Source organism: Aedes albopictus, unplaced genomic scaffold, assembly GCF_035046485.1.
Source record: "Aedes albopictus strain Foshan unplaced genomic scaffold, AalbF5 HiC_scaffold_48, whole genome shotgun sequence".
Taxonomy (NCBI): domain Eukaryota; kingdom Metazoa; phylum Arthropoda; class Insecta; order Diptera; family Culicidae; genus Aedes; species Aedes albopictus.
The window spans coordinates 40001-53843 of NW_026917287.1; positions in this window are offsets into that span (position 1 = coordinate 40001).

Consider the following 13843-nt stretch of genomic DNA (forward strand, 5'->3'; position numbering starts at 1 on the left):
AGCGTACCAAAGGCGACGCACTGGTGCTCAAAGCAGAGGGCAATAGCTACGCAGAGGTGCTGCGGGCTATGCGGAGCGAGGTTCGTCTCTCGGGACTAGGTGCGGATGTTAAAAGCATCCGGCGCACTAGGACTGGAGAGATGATGCTAGAGCTGAAGAAGAATGCCGTTAACAAGGGCTCTTCCTACACGGCTCTAGCACAGGAGGTGCTTGGTGAAAAAGTGCGGGTGAGGGCTCTGACGCCGGAGATGACCATCCAGTGTAAGAACTTGGATGAGATCACCACCGCGGAGGAGCTCTCTGCTGTTCTTAAACAGCAGTGTAATGTGGACGCGCCATGCGCATCGATCCGCATGAGGCGAGGCCCAGCAGGTATGCAGATCGCGACGATCAAGCTTCCAGTCGGGGAAGCGAAGAAAGCGACTGCTAAGGGCATGGTCGAAGTCGGATGGTCGGAGTGCCCGCTCAGTGTATGTGAGCCGCCGGAAGTGTGCTTCAGGTGTTTCGGACGAGGCCACAAGTCGTGGGCATGCAAAGGCCCGGATAGGAGCAAGCTCTGCAGAAGATGCGGAGTAGAAGGCCACTTCGTCAGGGAGTGTAAATCGGCGCCAAAGTGTCTGATATGCACGACGAACAAGGGCCATGTGACGGGTGGGCCTAAGTGCCCAAGCATAAGTGGACGTAACGGCCGAAAATGACGCAAGTCACACAGTTGAACCTGAATCACTGTGAAGCCGCGCAGCAGCTGTTGTGGCAATCCGCCTCGGAGTCGAGTATAGACATCGCGCTTCTTTCGGACCCATATCGCATCCCCCCCAATAACGGGAACTGGGTTGCGGATAAGGCCAAGAAAGCGGCGATCTGTACGACCGGTCGGTACCCGGTCCAGGAGATAATCTCCACGACGTGCGAGGGCTTCGCGATCGCAAAGATCGGCGGAGTCTACTACTGCAGCTGCTATGCCCCACCTAGGTGGCCGATAGGTCAGTTCTCGTCCATGCTAGATTCGCTGTCAAGCGCTCTAGCTGGACTGAGCCCCTTGGTCATCGGTGGGGACTTTAACGCGTGGGCGGTCGAGTGGGGCAGTCGCTCTACGAACGAGAGAGGTTGGGCTCTACTCGAAGCTATGGCGGGATTGAACGTTGAGATCGCGAATGTCGGCAGTGTAAGCACTTTTAGCAGAAACGGTGCGGAGTCCATCATTGATGTGACCTTCTGGAGCCCAGGGCTTAACCCTAGCTCAGACTGGAGAGTTGATAACGGGTACACGCATAGTGATCACCTGGCGATTCGATACAGTATCGAACAGGGCGGTAGACGGCAGCAGTCGAGGATAAGCGACACTCACCGAGGATGGCTAACCTCGAGTTTCGATAAGCCGGCATTTGTGGAGCGGATGCTCATGGAGCAGAATACAGACTACTTGTCTAGCGACGGTCTAGTTGGTACCTTGAGACGAGCGTGTGACGCGGCAATGCCGAGGCGATCCATACCCAGGAATGGACGAAGACCGGTGTACTGGTGGTGTCAAGAAATCGCGGAGCTCCGTGCATCTTGCCACAGGGCTGTGAATGCCGGGCAACTCACTGGAACAATCCGTTCCCAGCCATCTTAGCAAACTGCAGTAGAATCACTTGGCATAATACGGAACCTCACGGTGATGGCGACTTGCCCCGCCAACAGTCCACTCGTCAATGAGGCAGCATCACACTGACGACGACCCCGTCATGGTGCTGGCTGTCACTGATGCTTGCTAGGAGAAATACACGCATGGGAAATGCTACTCAGCTTTGTTCATACCCCACATTCTCCCTCTTCTCCGAAAAAAAAAGTTTTCTTACTAGCAGCCTTGTTATTTTTACGCTCAAACCCTCAATTTCGTTCTCTTCATCCTTATGGCACCAATGCAACAAGATACACGGAGAAAAATGGTTAATCTTTTTAGTATATTATTTAATAATAATTTTTCATTTCACTCTTTTAAACATTGTCATGCATAAAAAAATATGCATTGCTTCATTTTTAATATGCAATCCGCTGCATTTGCGGTATTTATTGGTTCCCGTGAATACCAAGCCCCTGATAGTACTCTTAGGACTTAATAAAATATTGAACTTGACCAGCCATTATTATTTGGAAGTCATAAAGTTATCCGCGCTCATGTTTTTAGTTTGTTCCTCAAGTGCCCTTAGGGAAAACCATGGCGTGTCACAAACCGCGATCGCGATTATTCCATTCTCAGTAAGTACTTATTGTATATTTTTGTTCTTAAATTGTATGTTTTTTATTATCTACAACAGGTTTGGCGCCACCGGAAAGATCTATCCAACCGGTACCTGCTGCAGAAGTAATCCGGACTTAACTGATATTGGCTCCACCGGGAAGATACATCGAACCAGTTCCTGCTGGAAAGATGCTCCAAACTTCACCGAAATCAGCACTACCGGAAAGATCAAATCAGTTCCTGTTGCAGAAATGATCCAACGAAGGATCCGGCTCCGGTGCAGCATCAACGAACTGTAGGAGAGACTTCTGTGCGATATGTTTGATGATCCGGCTAACATAGTGCAGTGTAAGATTTATTGTATTTTATTGTATTTAAGGATAAAGATAATAAAATTATTAGGTATCGTGTTTTAATCAACTAAACTTGTTATAATTTTTTCGTTCATCCACATTCATTGCGATTTGAAAAAAAAACAAAAACAAATCCAAATATGCATCGACAAATATGTTTGATATATGCATTCCAATGCAAAACACCAATATATGCATTGACTGAATAACCACAAAAATATGCATTCCAAAGGGTGGGCAGATCGAATATGGTTTTAGTAAATATTTTATGCATTTTAGCATTTTCCAATCTCTCCGTGTACACTTCAAGATACAAGAATGAAGACGAATGGCCACTTTTTTTTGTTTAGTAAACGCACTTTTGTTAATATCGAACCTATATCATTTGATTGATAACTTGCAATGCTAACCAATCATCTATGGGGTTTTGCCGAGCTCCAATAAAAATAACTACAACACACGCAGTTGGGTGATGCGTCTTCTCTCCTTCAAGCGCACGTCTCGTTATGTAGCCGGCCCTGTTTTTCTCCCACTCAAATCAATCGTTATTCACGATTGCGAAAATTCGACGCATTCAACGAAAACGAACATATTTTGTAAGAATTATTTGTCAAAAAAGAACAAAATACAAGAGATTAACGAATTTGAGATTTATCAGACTAAAGATTCCGTATATCATACAACTCCATTTTCAATGCTTCAATGTGATGGTACAGATGGACCATAACACACAAATGTCCTTCATTATACGAAAATAGATTCTACAAAACGAGTTCGAAAGAGGTTCTACAACATATTTTCAGTAGATATGTTTTCGAATTTTAAACTGTTTTACGATATGCAATTTTTATGGGCGGTTTTCATTACACGTCCCTGCATTTTCCTCACGCACAGCTTTCGGCAGTTATCATGCAACGCCATTTCCTTAGACGGGTTTCTTTACACATCGCTGCATTTTCCCGATGCAAACAATTTTCGTCAGTTTTTCAATAACGCCATTTCCTTGGACGGATTTCATTTCACGTCCCTGCATTTTCCTTATGCAGAAAAATTTTCGGCGGTTATCCAACAACGCCTTTATCTTGGACGGTTTTCACTACACGTCCCTGCATTTTCTTTATGCAGAATAATTTTTCGGCGGTTATCCAAAAATGCCGTTTCCTTGGACGGTTTTCATTACACGTCCCTGCATTTTCCTTATGCAGAAAAATTGTCGGCGGTTATCCAACAACGCCTTTACCTTGGACGGTTTTCACTACACGTCCCTGCATTTTCTTTATGCAGAAAAATTTTCGGCGGTTATCCAAAAAATGCCGTTTCCTTGGACGGTTTTCATTACACGTCCCTGCATTTTCCTTATGCAGAAAAATTTTCGGCGGTTATCCAACAACGCCTTTACCTTGGACGGTTTTCAGTACACGTCCCTGCATTTTCTTTATGCAGAAAAATTTTCGGCGGTTATCCAAAAAATGCCGTTTCCTTGGACGGTTTTCATTACACGTCCCTGCATTTTCCTTATGCAGAAAAATTTTCGGCGGTTCGACACGCCATTAATTTGCCCAACCAAAAACCCGAGCAAAAACCAACCCAACCAACCAACGCCGCGAGTATTTTACGGCAACATTCACAATAGTCTATTTTACGAAACGACAACAGTGTTGATATTGATATTAACACTCACGGGCTTGGGCGCAACCTCCTGTCAAATTTTCATTCATGAAATGAGCGATCAGCTGATCCGAAACGTCTCGTAAAATGGCTCATAGTCAAACACCTCTACCATCATGCACATCATCCTGTTTGCATTTACCGTTCAACCGAGCGACAACACGAGCATGTACGATCCGAAAAATCAACGAAAGCGCGACCATCCATGCCGAGCAAGAACATGAAGAAACATGCATGCAATCATCGACCGACCACCTATCCACAGCGTGCTACCAGCCGACAACAAAAATCAACCACGTCACCGCGCCTTTGTTCATGTGTTTGTGCTAGAACCAAGGCTAAAACAGAACGCGGTTGGAATGACAATAACTTTCCGCACTCTAGCTTTCGTCAGGAACCGCAGAATTGCAACACCCACTTCACTGTGTTTGCAGCACCACCACACACTTCACACACCTAAACGATTTGTTTTCTCTCACTGTTTTTATGCCAAGTGATTCTACCTATTTTATGATTAACTTGTTATTGATTATGATGCACTCCTGGCAGGATCGCCAATGTGAATGCCGGGCAACTCACTGGAACAATCCGTTCCCAGCCATCTTAGCAAACTGCAGTAGAATCACTTGGCATAATACGGAACCTCACGGTGATGGCGACTTGCCCCGCCAACAGTCCACTCGTCAATGAGGCAGCATCACACTGACGACGACCCCGTCATGGTGCTGGCTGTCACTGATGCTTGCTAGGAGAAATACACGCATGGGAAATGCTACTCAGCTTTGTTCATACCCCACAAGGGCAAGGAGAAGGATGCAGAGAGCCCGGACCGACGAGTCGAGAGCGGAACGAGAGGCGGCATACAGGGCGGCAAAGTTGTCACTGAACAAAGAGATCAAGGCGCGTAAGCGGGCGTGCTTCAACGATCTCTGTCAGACGGCCAACACAACCCCCTGGGGTGATGCGTACCGCGTAGTCATGTGCAAAACGAAAGGCACATCTGCACCACCGGAACGCTCTCCCGCGATGCTGCAGAGGATCGTGGAAACGTTGTTCCCGCACCACGAGGTGAGACCATGGGCACCCACACCACAAGACCATCCTGGTCCGAGTGAGGTTCCCCCAGTGACGAATGAGGAGTTAGCCGCAATTGCGAAATCACTTAAGCTGAACAAGGCCCCGGGCCCGGATGGCATTCCGACGGTGGCTATCAAAGCGGCCATCGAGGCTAGCCCTGACATGATCAGATCGGCTATGCAGAGATGCTTGGATAGAGGCGAGTTTCCGGAGAGGTGGAAAAGGCAAAAGTTGGTTCTACTGCCCAAGCACGGGAAGCCACCAGGCGACCCGTCGGCTTATAGACCAATTTGCCTCCTGGACACGGCCGGGAAACTCCTGGAGCGGATCATTCTGTCAAGGTTATTGGTCTATACCGAGAGGTCGGACAACGCGGGGCTATCAGACAGCCAGTACGGGTTTCGCAAAGGTAGATCGACAGTGGATGCCATTAGGTCGGTGACTGGATTGGCCGAAATTGCGCTGCAGAAAAAGAGGAGAGGCATACGGTACTGCGCGATCGTAACGCTAGACGTTAGAAACGCCTTCAATAGTGTAAGCTGGGCCGCCATAGAGAGCGCCATATCTCGCTTAGGGGTCCCGGCTGGCCTAAGGCGTATTCTGGGTAGTTACTTCCAGAACAGGGTGCTGATTTACGACACCGAGGAAGGCCAAAAACAGTACAATGTCACTGCAGGTGTACCGCAAGGATCCATCTTGGGTCCGGTACTGTGGAACGCGGCATATGATGGAGTACTGAGGCTAGCACTACCACCGGGAGTAAAGTTGGTTGGCTTCGCCGACGACATTACCCTGGTGGTATACGGTGAGTCGCTCGAAGAGGTGGAATTGACGGCAGCGCATGCGATTGACATAGTGGAGGGCTGGATGAGGTCGAGGCAACTGACACTCGCACACCACAAGACAGAGGTGGTGGTGGTGAACAACCGCCAGTCTGCACAGCAGGCAGTGGTCACCACGGGCGGGTGCTCGATCGAGTCCTGTCGCTCACTGAAGCTCCTTGGAGTCATGGTCGACGACAAGTTGAGCTTCAGTAGTCATGTCGAGTATGCTTGTAAGAGGGCGAGTGTAGCGGTTATGGCATTGTCTAGGATGATGTCAAACAGTTCGGCAGTTGTCTCGAGTAAGCGGAAGCTGCTCGCGTCAGTCGCGGTGTCCATACTACGGTATGGCGCCGCCGCATGGTCGAACGCGCTCAAGCTGCAGAGGAATGTTGACCGACTGGAGAGTGTACATAGGCTGATGTGCCTCAGGGTGGCCAGTGCATACCGGACTGTCTCGAAAGACGCGGTATGCGTGTTAGCGGGCATGATGCCGATAGCACTGGTGTTGGCCGAGGATGTTGAGTGCTACGATGAAAGAGGTACGAGAGGCGCGCGACGAAACGCCAGAACTTCGTCTATGGTGAAATGGCAAAGAGTCTGGGACTCTTCAACAAAGGGTAGGTGGACACACAGGCTCATACCGAGCGTGTCCCGGTGGACGTGTAGACCCCATGGCGAAGTGAACTTTCACCTGACACAATTTCTGTCGGGCCATGGGTGCTTTAGGTGGTACCTGCACAGGTTCGGGCATGCAAACTCACCCTCATGCCCGGAGTGTGCAAACAGGGCGGAGACGGCGGAACATGTACTCTTCGAGTGCCCGCGTTTTGCGGAGCAGAGGTCGAGCATGTTAGAGGTATGCGGCAGGGATACTACTCCCGATAACATTATTGAGAGGATGTGTACGGGGGTGGACGAGTGGAATGTCGTGTCGAACACGGTATCCACAATCGTGCTCCACCTCCAAAGGAAATGGCGGGCCGACCAACAGTTAGTCGAGTTGGCCCCCTAGAGATATGCCGAGTGTGATGGCTGACAGATGAGCGAGAGTGCGAAAGCACAGTCCCCCCCCTCCTCTACGAAGTAATCCCTAACGGGCGTGCCGCGGAGCAAGGTCAGGTAGTGCAGAATGTGGTTTTCCTACGGTGTTGCTAACCAACAGGTTTCCTCATTCTATAAAAAAAAAAAAAAAAAAAAAAAAGACTACCTCTCAGACTACCCTTGCTTAGGGGCAGCAGGGACGGATGTCCTGGGGCCTGACGCACCCCCCCGCTTGCGAGTCAGCCGCGTAGTTGCCGGCTAAGAATAGGACTACTAACCCCAATTCAAGGTGTCAGGCGACCCGTGCCGAGGAATGAGTGATCGAGGGGGTGAAAAAGATGCTCGATCTTTAACGGAGCCTGTGGGGTACCTGGGCACCCCCCACAGTATGCTGTCCCTTACCGCGTTAATGCAGAGCTCTGGCGTGGTGGACATTATTTCTCGTGCAACTCGTGGGAACAATGAGCAAGAATCAAAAATCAAATATCTTAGGTGGAAGTAGTGGTGCGATCAACCCCTTCGCAAGAAGTGGGTTGATGAGGTCTCCGACAAGGAGAAGCGAGGAGTCAGGTGCTGGTAGCTTACGTAGCTCAAGCGTGGGAGCTCCTGTCCACTCCACGGCAAGCCAGCCGGTGGAGGTCATGGACGGAGCGTGGCTGCTGAGGGCCATAAGCCAAGAAGTTGGTAAAGGACGGCCCGCATTAGAGGTTGCTGAGCACCAGCTTGGCAAAATCATCGACTTTGCGACAACTAAGTCGAATATAAGCAAGGACCTGAAAACGGCCTTGCTTAGACTTAGAGTGTCTGTCGATGAGGCCAAGCAGGAGCACGCGGTGGCGTTGCTGGCTGCTACAGCTGCGGAACCAGCAAAGGAGAATGTGTCGAAGTTTACACAAACAGAGGCCTTCTCCTTCGCAGGTAGTCCGAGGAGTGTGGAAGCGAATGCTCGTGACAAACGCGACAAGCATTCGCAGAAGCGGGCGAGGCAGCCGTCAGGTGAGGAGCTGTCTGGCGGCGCCCGCAAGGCCAGGCGTATAATAACCCCGAAAGCCGGTGGTAACGCTGGAAAGTCGGACCCCAGCCAGGGTTCCCGGAAAGCTGGGAAGGGTGGGCCTGAAAAGGCTGGCCCGTCCCGGAATGAAGGGAATAAGGGGTTGCGACCAATGGTGGGCCCTCAGCAGCCACAGAGCAGGGCGGTCCAAGGAGAAGACCCTCCTTGGACAAAGGTAGAGCGGAAGAAGAAGAAGAAGGTGATTCCGCAGGTAGAAGCGCAGGTCGCCAAGCCAAGGCGTAGGAAGGCAGGTGCCAGGCGCGAAAAAGGTGACGCTATCGTCATCAAGACCGAACAGTCGAAATACTCGGACGTCTTGAAGGCGATGAGGTGCGACGCCAAGCTCGAGGGTCTTGGAGCCGATGTACGCAGTATCAGACGTACTCGTACGGGCGAAATGATCCTGGAGCTTAAGCGCCAGAAGGATCACAAGGGCGCCGCCTACAAGAGGCTGGCAGAAGAGGTCCTTGGTGATGGAGTGGAGGTGAGGGCTCTTACGCATGAGGCGACTCTGAAGGTCAAAGACCTGGACGAGATCACCGAAGCGGAAGAGCTCGTCACGGCACTGCGGCAACAGTGCGATGTTCAGGTGGCCGCCACAGCCGTCAGGCTGCGGAAGGGGCCAGCAGGGACACAGATAGCTCTGGTTCAGCTACCTGTGGCGGATGTTAAAAAATCCGTTAAAGTAGGGAGTATTAAGGTGGGCTGGTGTGTTTGTCACCTGACATTCCACGAGCCACCTGAGGTTTGCTTCAGGTGTCTGGAACCAGGACACAAGTCGTGGGACTGCAAAGGCCCCGACAGGCGCAAACTGTGTAGGCGATGCGGCGCTGAAGGTCATAAGGCCCAAAGCTGCACGAGTCCGCCCATCTGCATGATCTGTACCGGGAAAACCTCGAAAAACAGACATGCGATGGGTGGTCCAGGGTGCCCGGCCTTTAAGAAAGCCGCAGTGAGCAACAAATCACAGTGCAGGTAACGCAGCTGAACCTGAACCACTGTGATGCGGCTCAGCAACTGCTTTGTCAGGCGGTTTCTGAGTGGGAGACGGATATCGCCATCATTTCGGATCCATACCGAGTACCCGCCGGCAACGGCAACTGGGCCTCGGATGGGACCAGGAAAATGGCGGCGATATGGACGACGGGTAAATACCCCGTGCAGGAGTTGGTGTCTACTACCTATGAGGGCTTCGTGGTCGCCAAAGTAAACGGGGTCTTCTTCTGTAGCTGTTATGCGCCTCCGCGGTGGCCGATCGAGCGGTTCACGCAAATGCTGGACCGCTTAACGACCGTGCTAACAGGGCGAAGGCCGGTGGTAATAGCGGGTGACTTTAATGCCTGGGCTGTGGAATGGGGAAGCCGTTTCACGAACCAGCGGGGTCAGATCCTGCTAGAAACACTGGCCATCTTAGATGTCGACTTGGCTAACGTCGGTACCAAGAGTACCTATAGTCGAAACGGAGCGGAGTCAATTATTGACGTGACCTTTTGTAGTCCTGGCCTAACAAGTAGTTCGAACTGGAGAGTAGATGATGGCTACACTCACAGCGACCACCTGGCGGTTCGCTACAGTATCGACTACAACAACAGCAGACAGCGGATAGAAGAAGAGGCGGCTAGGCCAAGGCCAAGCCCTCGTAGGTGGAAGACATCATACTTCGACGAAGAGGTATTTAGGGAAGCGCTCCGCCGTGAGCGAAACTTACTCGGTTTAGACGGCGACGAGCTGGTAGCGGTGCTCTCACGTGCGTGTGATGCGACCATGCCTAGGAGAGTCCACCCTAGAAATGGGAGGCCACCGGCTTACTGGTGGACCGACGCGATTGCGGACCTGCGCCGCGCCTGCCTACGGGCTAGGCGGCGGATGCAGCGAGCACGATCAGAGGAAGAGCGAAACGAACGGCGGGTGGTGTTCGCCGCTGCAAAAGCCGCGCTCAAGACCGAGATAAGAGCAAGCAAGAAGGCCTGCTTTGAGGGTCTCTGTCAGAGCGCCAATACGACCCCGTGGGGTGATGCCTACAGGATCGTTATGGCCAAGACGAGAGGTGTGATGGCTCCTACAGAGCAATCTCCAGAGATGTTGGAGGGGATCATTGGAGGACTTTTTCCGCGTCATGATCCTAGTCCTTGGCCTCCTTTCGTAGGACAGCCGGGGACTGGGGCTGGCGATGAGGAAAGGGTCACCGATGTGGAACTTGCGGGGATAGCTAAGTCCCTTAGCGTAGGTAAGGCCCCAGGTCCGGACGGAGTTCCGAACCTGGCCTTAAAAGTAGCTATTGCAGAAGCTCCCGAGATGTTCAGGTCTGCTATGCAGAAATGCCTGGACGAGGGAGTTTTCCCAGAAGCTTGGAAGAGGCAGAGCCTGGTACTATTGCCAAAGGCGGGGAAACCACCCGGAGACCCGTCGGCATATAGACCAATATGCTTGATTGACACGGCGGGGAAGGTGCTCGAAAAGATCATCCTCAATAGAATGTTGAAGTTCACTGAGGGCGTAAATGGTCTCTCGAGCAACCAGTATGGCTTCCGGAAGGGGAGGTCCACCGTAGACGCTATCTTGTCGGTTACAAAAACCGCCGAGAAAGCACTCGAGCCTAAGAGGAGGGGAATTCGCTTTTGCGGGGTAGTGACTCTGGATGTAAGGAATGCATTTAATAGCGCCAGTTGGGCTGCTATTGCTGATGCGCTCTTGCGTCTGGGGATACCGGAGTACTTGTACAAGATTCTCGGAAGCTACTTCCAGAATCGCGTACTAGTATACGACACGGAGGTGGGTCGGAAGTGCTTTCACATAACCTCAGGAGTCCCGCAAGGTTCCATCCTGGGTCCGGTGTTATGGAATGTCATGTACGACGAGGTGTTGAGGTTAGAGTACCCAGTGGGAGTGGTGATTGTCGGATTTGCCGACGATATTACGCTCGAAGTCTACGGTGAAACGATCGAGGAGGTGAAGTTGACTACCGACCACTCGATCAAGGTTGTGGAGGCGTGGATGCGGTCCAGAAAACTGGAGCTGGCTCACCACAAGACAGAGGTGACGGTTGTGAACAACATGCAGTCGGCGCAGCAGACGGAGATCAGTGTAGGAGAGTGCACTATCCTGTCGAAGCGCTCTGTCAAGCACTTGGGCGTGATGATCGACGATAAGCTTACCTTCGGTAGCCACGTCGATTATGCCTGTAAAAGAGCCTCCACAGCTATTGCGGCACTGTCCCGGATGATGTCCAATAGCTCAGCGGTGTACGCCAGTAAGCGCAAGCTTCTGGCTAGTGTTGCTACGTCCATACTTAGGTATGGCGGCCCGGCGTGGGGTACCGCGCTAAGTACTGAATGCTACCGACGGAAGCTGGAAAGTACTTACAGGCTTATGTGTCTGAGGGTTGCAAGCGCGTACCGTACCGTGTCACACGACGCTCTCTGTGTCATTACTGGTATGGTGCCCATCAGCATTCTTATCAGTGAGGATATGGAGTGCTTCGAAATGCGCGGCACAAGAGGCATACGCAAGACTGTCAGGATGGCCTCTATGGTCAAATGGCAGCGCGCGTGGGACAGTTCCACCAAAGGAAGGTGGACCCATAGGTTGATACCGAGGGTAGATAGTTGGATTAATAGGCGCCATGGGGAAGTTTCATTCCACCTGACACAGGTCCTTACAGGCCATGGTTGCTTCCGACAGTATCTACACCGTTTCGGGCATGCGGATTCTCCCGAATGCCCAGTGTGCAATGGTTTAGAGGAAACGGCGGAACACGTTTTGTTCGTGTGCCCGCGTTTTCGCACAATGCGTGACCGCATGCTTGCCACATGCGGGGAGGACACAACTCCGGACAACTTGGTCCAGAGAATGTGTAGGGATGAGATTAGCTGGAATGCCGTTTCAACGGCTATCACCCATATCGTCTGGGAGCTACAAAGGAGGTGGCGCGTGGACTCGGAGAATGGCTAGTCCAGATGCAGTACAAGAGGTGGTCCAGGGGTTCGAAGTCGGCTTCGTAGGTCATACCGGTGCCCTGCGGTCGAGATCGACCCTTACAGCGATTAAGTGGCCGCGGAGAGGAAGTCCCGGTAGCGGTGCTGTCGTGGCGTCGGTCTACTGGGTTGGATCTGAGCCCGCGGTTGGAAAGGGGTCCCCGGCAAGGGTCGGGGTAGGTGAGACCCTGCTGTCTGCAACCTACGGATGCAGCTGATAAGGCCTGAAGGGTAGTGATACCCTTGCCTTCAGCAGGTCAGATCGGGTTGCATGTGGGCATCAGTTCTTGATGTCCGCTCAGCAGTAGGGCGCGGGCGGGGTTGACCCTGCCCGCCTTCCGTGGACAAAGGGAGTGGCGAGGACCACTCGGGAAACTGGCTAAGCGCCAGCATGCTATCGTGATGGACTCTCCAGTGCGAGTCATCGATGTTCGTTGCTGCTAGGCTACGGCAGCTAACCTTGAGGGTGCGATATGCACTAGCCCCTCTCTGAAGCAATACCTTCTTGGTGGTTCCGGAGAGATGTAGGGTTTGGCGACCATAGGAATGTGTTTTAGTGGGTCGAGGAGAGAGTAGTCCTGGCTTCTACCGGCATTGTAGAAGACGGCCTCATCCCCACACTACCCTAACCTTCCTGTTAGGGTGTCTGATGAGCAGATTTATCCCCCTATGGTTTAGAAGGAAAAAAAAAAAAAAAAAAAGACTACCCTTGCTTGGAGGTTGTTGTTGTCGTTTCTGACGACGACGACGACGACGTGTTGTGAACAACACGCAGAACACAGAACCCAGAGGACCGTGACCACGCACGCGGCGTCGTGGCGTGGCGCAGCAGCAGGTTGTTGCTGCGAAGGCGCGCGGTTGTCCGTCTGGTGTGTCTGGTGTTCGTGTTGTTGAAGACGCGGTGGCGTTAGAGAGAAGTCCCCCGTTGGTGTACTGGTACCCCTCCCCCTTGTTGGTGGTGGTGTGGTGTACTGGTATGCCATGGTGTGTGGACTTCTCTTTTTCGCTTAAGTCCCGGACACGCCTGAAAGTAGCCCAGGCCCCGGGCCACACCAGTCAGCCAAGTTTGGTGGCAAGTTGCCAAGCTGACGGGGTGTAGAACAAGACTCACCACGAGGGAGGACGATACGGTACGGTACGGTACGATACGGTACTACTTGGAGTTGGACTTGGACTTGGACAGCAAAGTTCGATCCACCATGACGAGGGAAAGACACATAGTGCACACGATGTTGGTCAGTGTATGCGACCGACACTTGTGATATCTTCATTCATTCATGTTGGACTGCGGGGAAGCCAAGTCCCCATACGATAAGACTCCGGACTCCGGATGATGAGGGAAGGACACATAGTGCCAGCATGATGTTGGTCAGTAGCGAACGACACTTGTGATATTCCCATGCACAGGCTACTCCACGAAGTTGGACTACGGGGAAGCCTACTTGGAGTTGGACTTGGACTTGGCAGCAAAGTTCGATCCACCATGACGAGGGAAAGACACATAGTGCACATGATGTTGGCCGGTAGCGAACGACACTTGTGATATCTTCATTGACATGACGGACTGCGGGAAAGCCAAGTCCACATACGATATGAGGGAAAGACACATAGTGCAGTGCGTCGACTTGGGC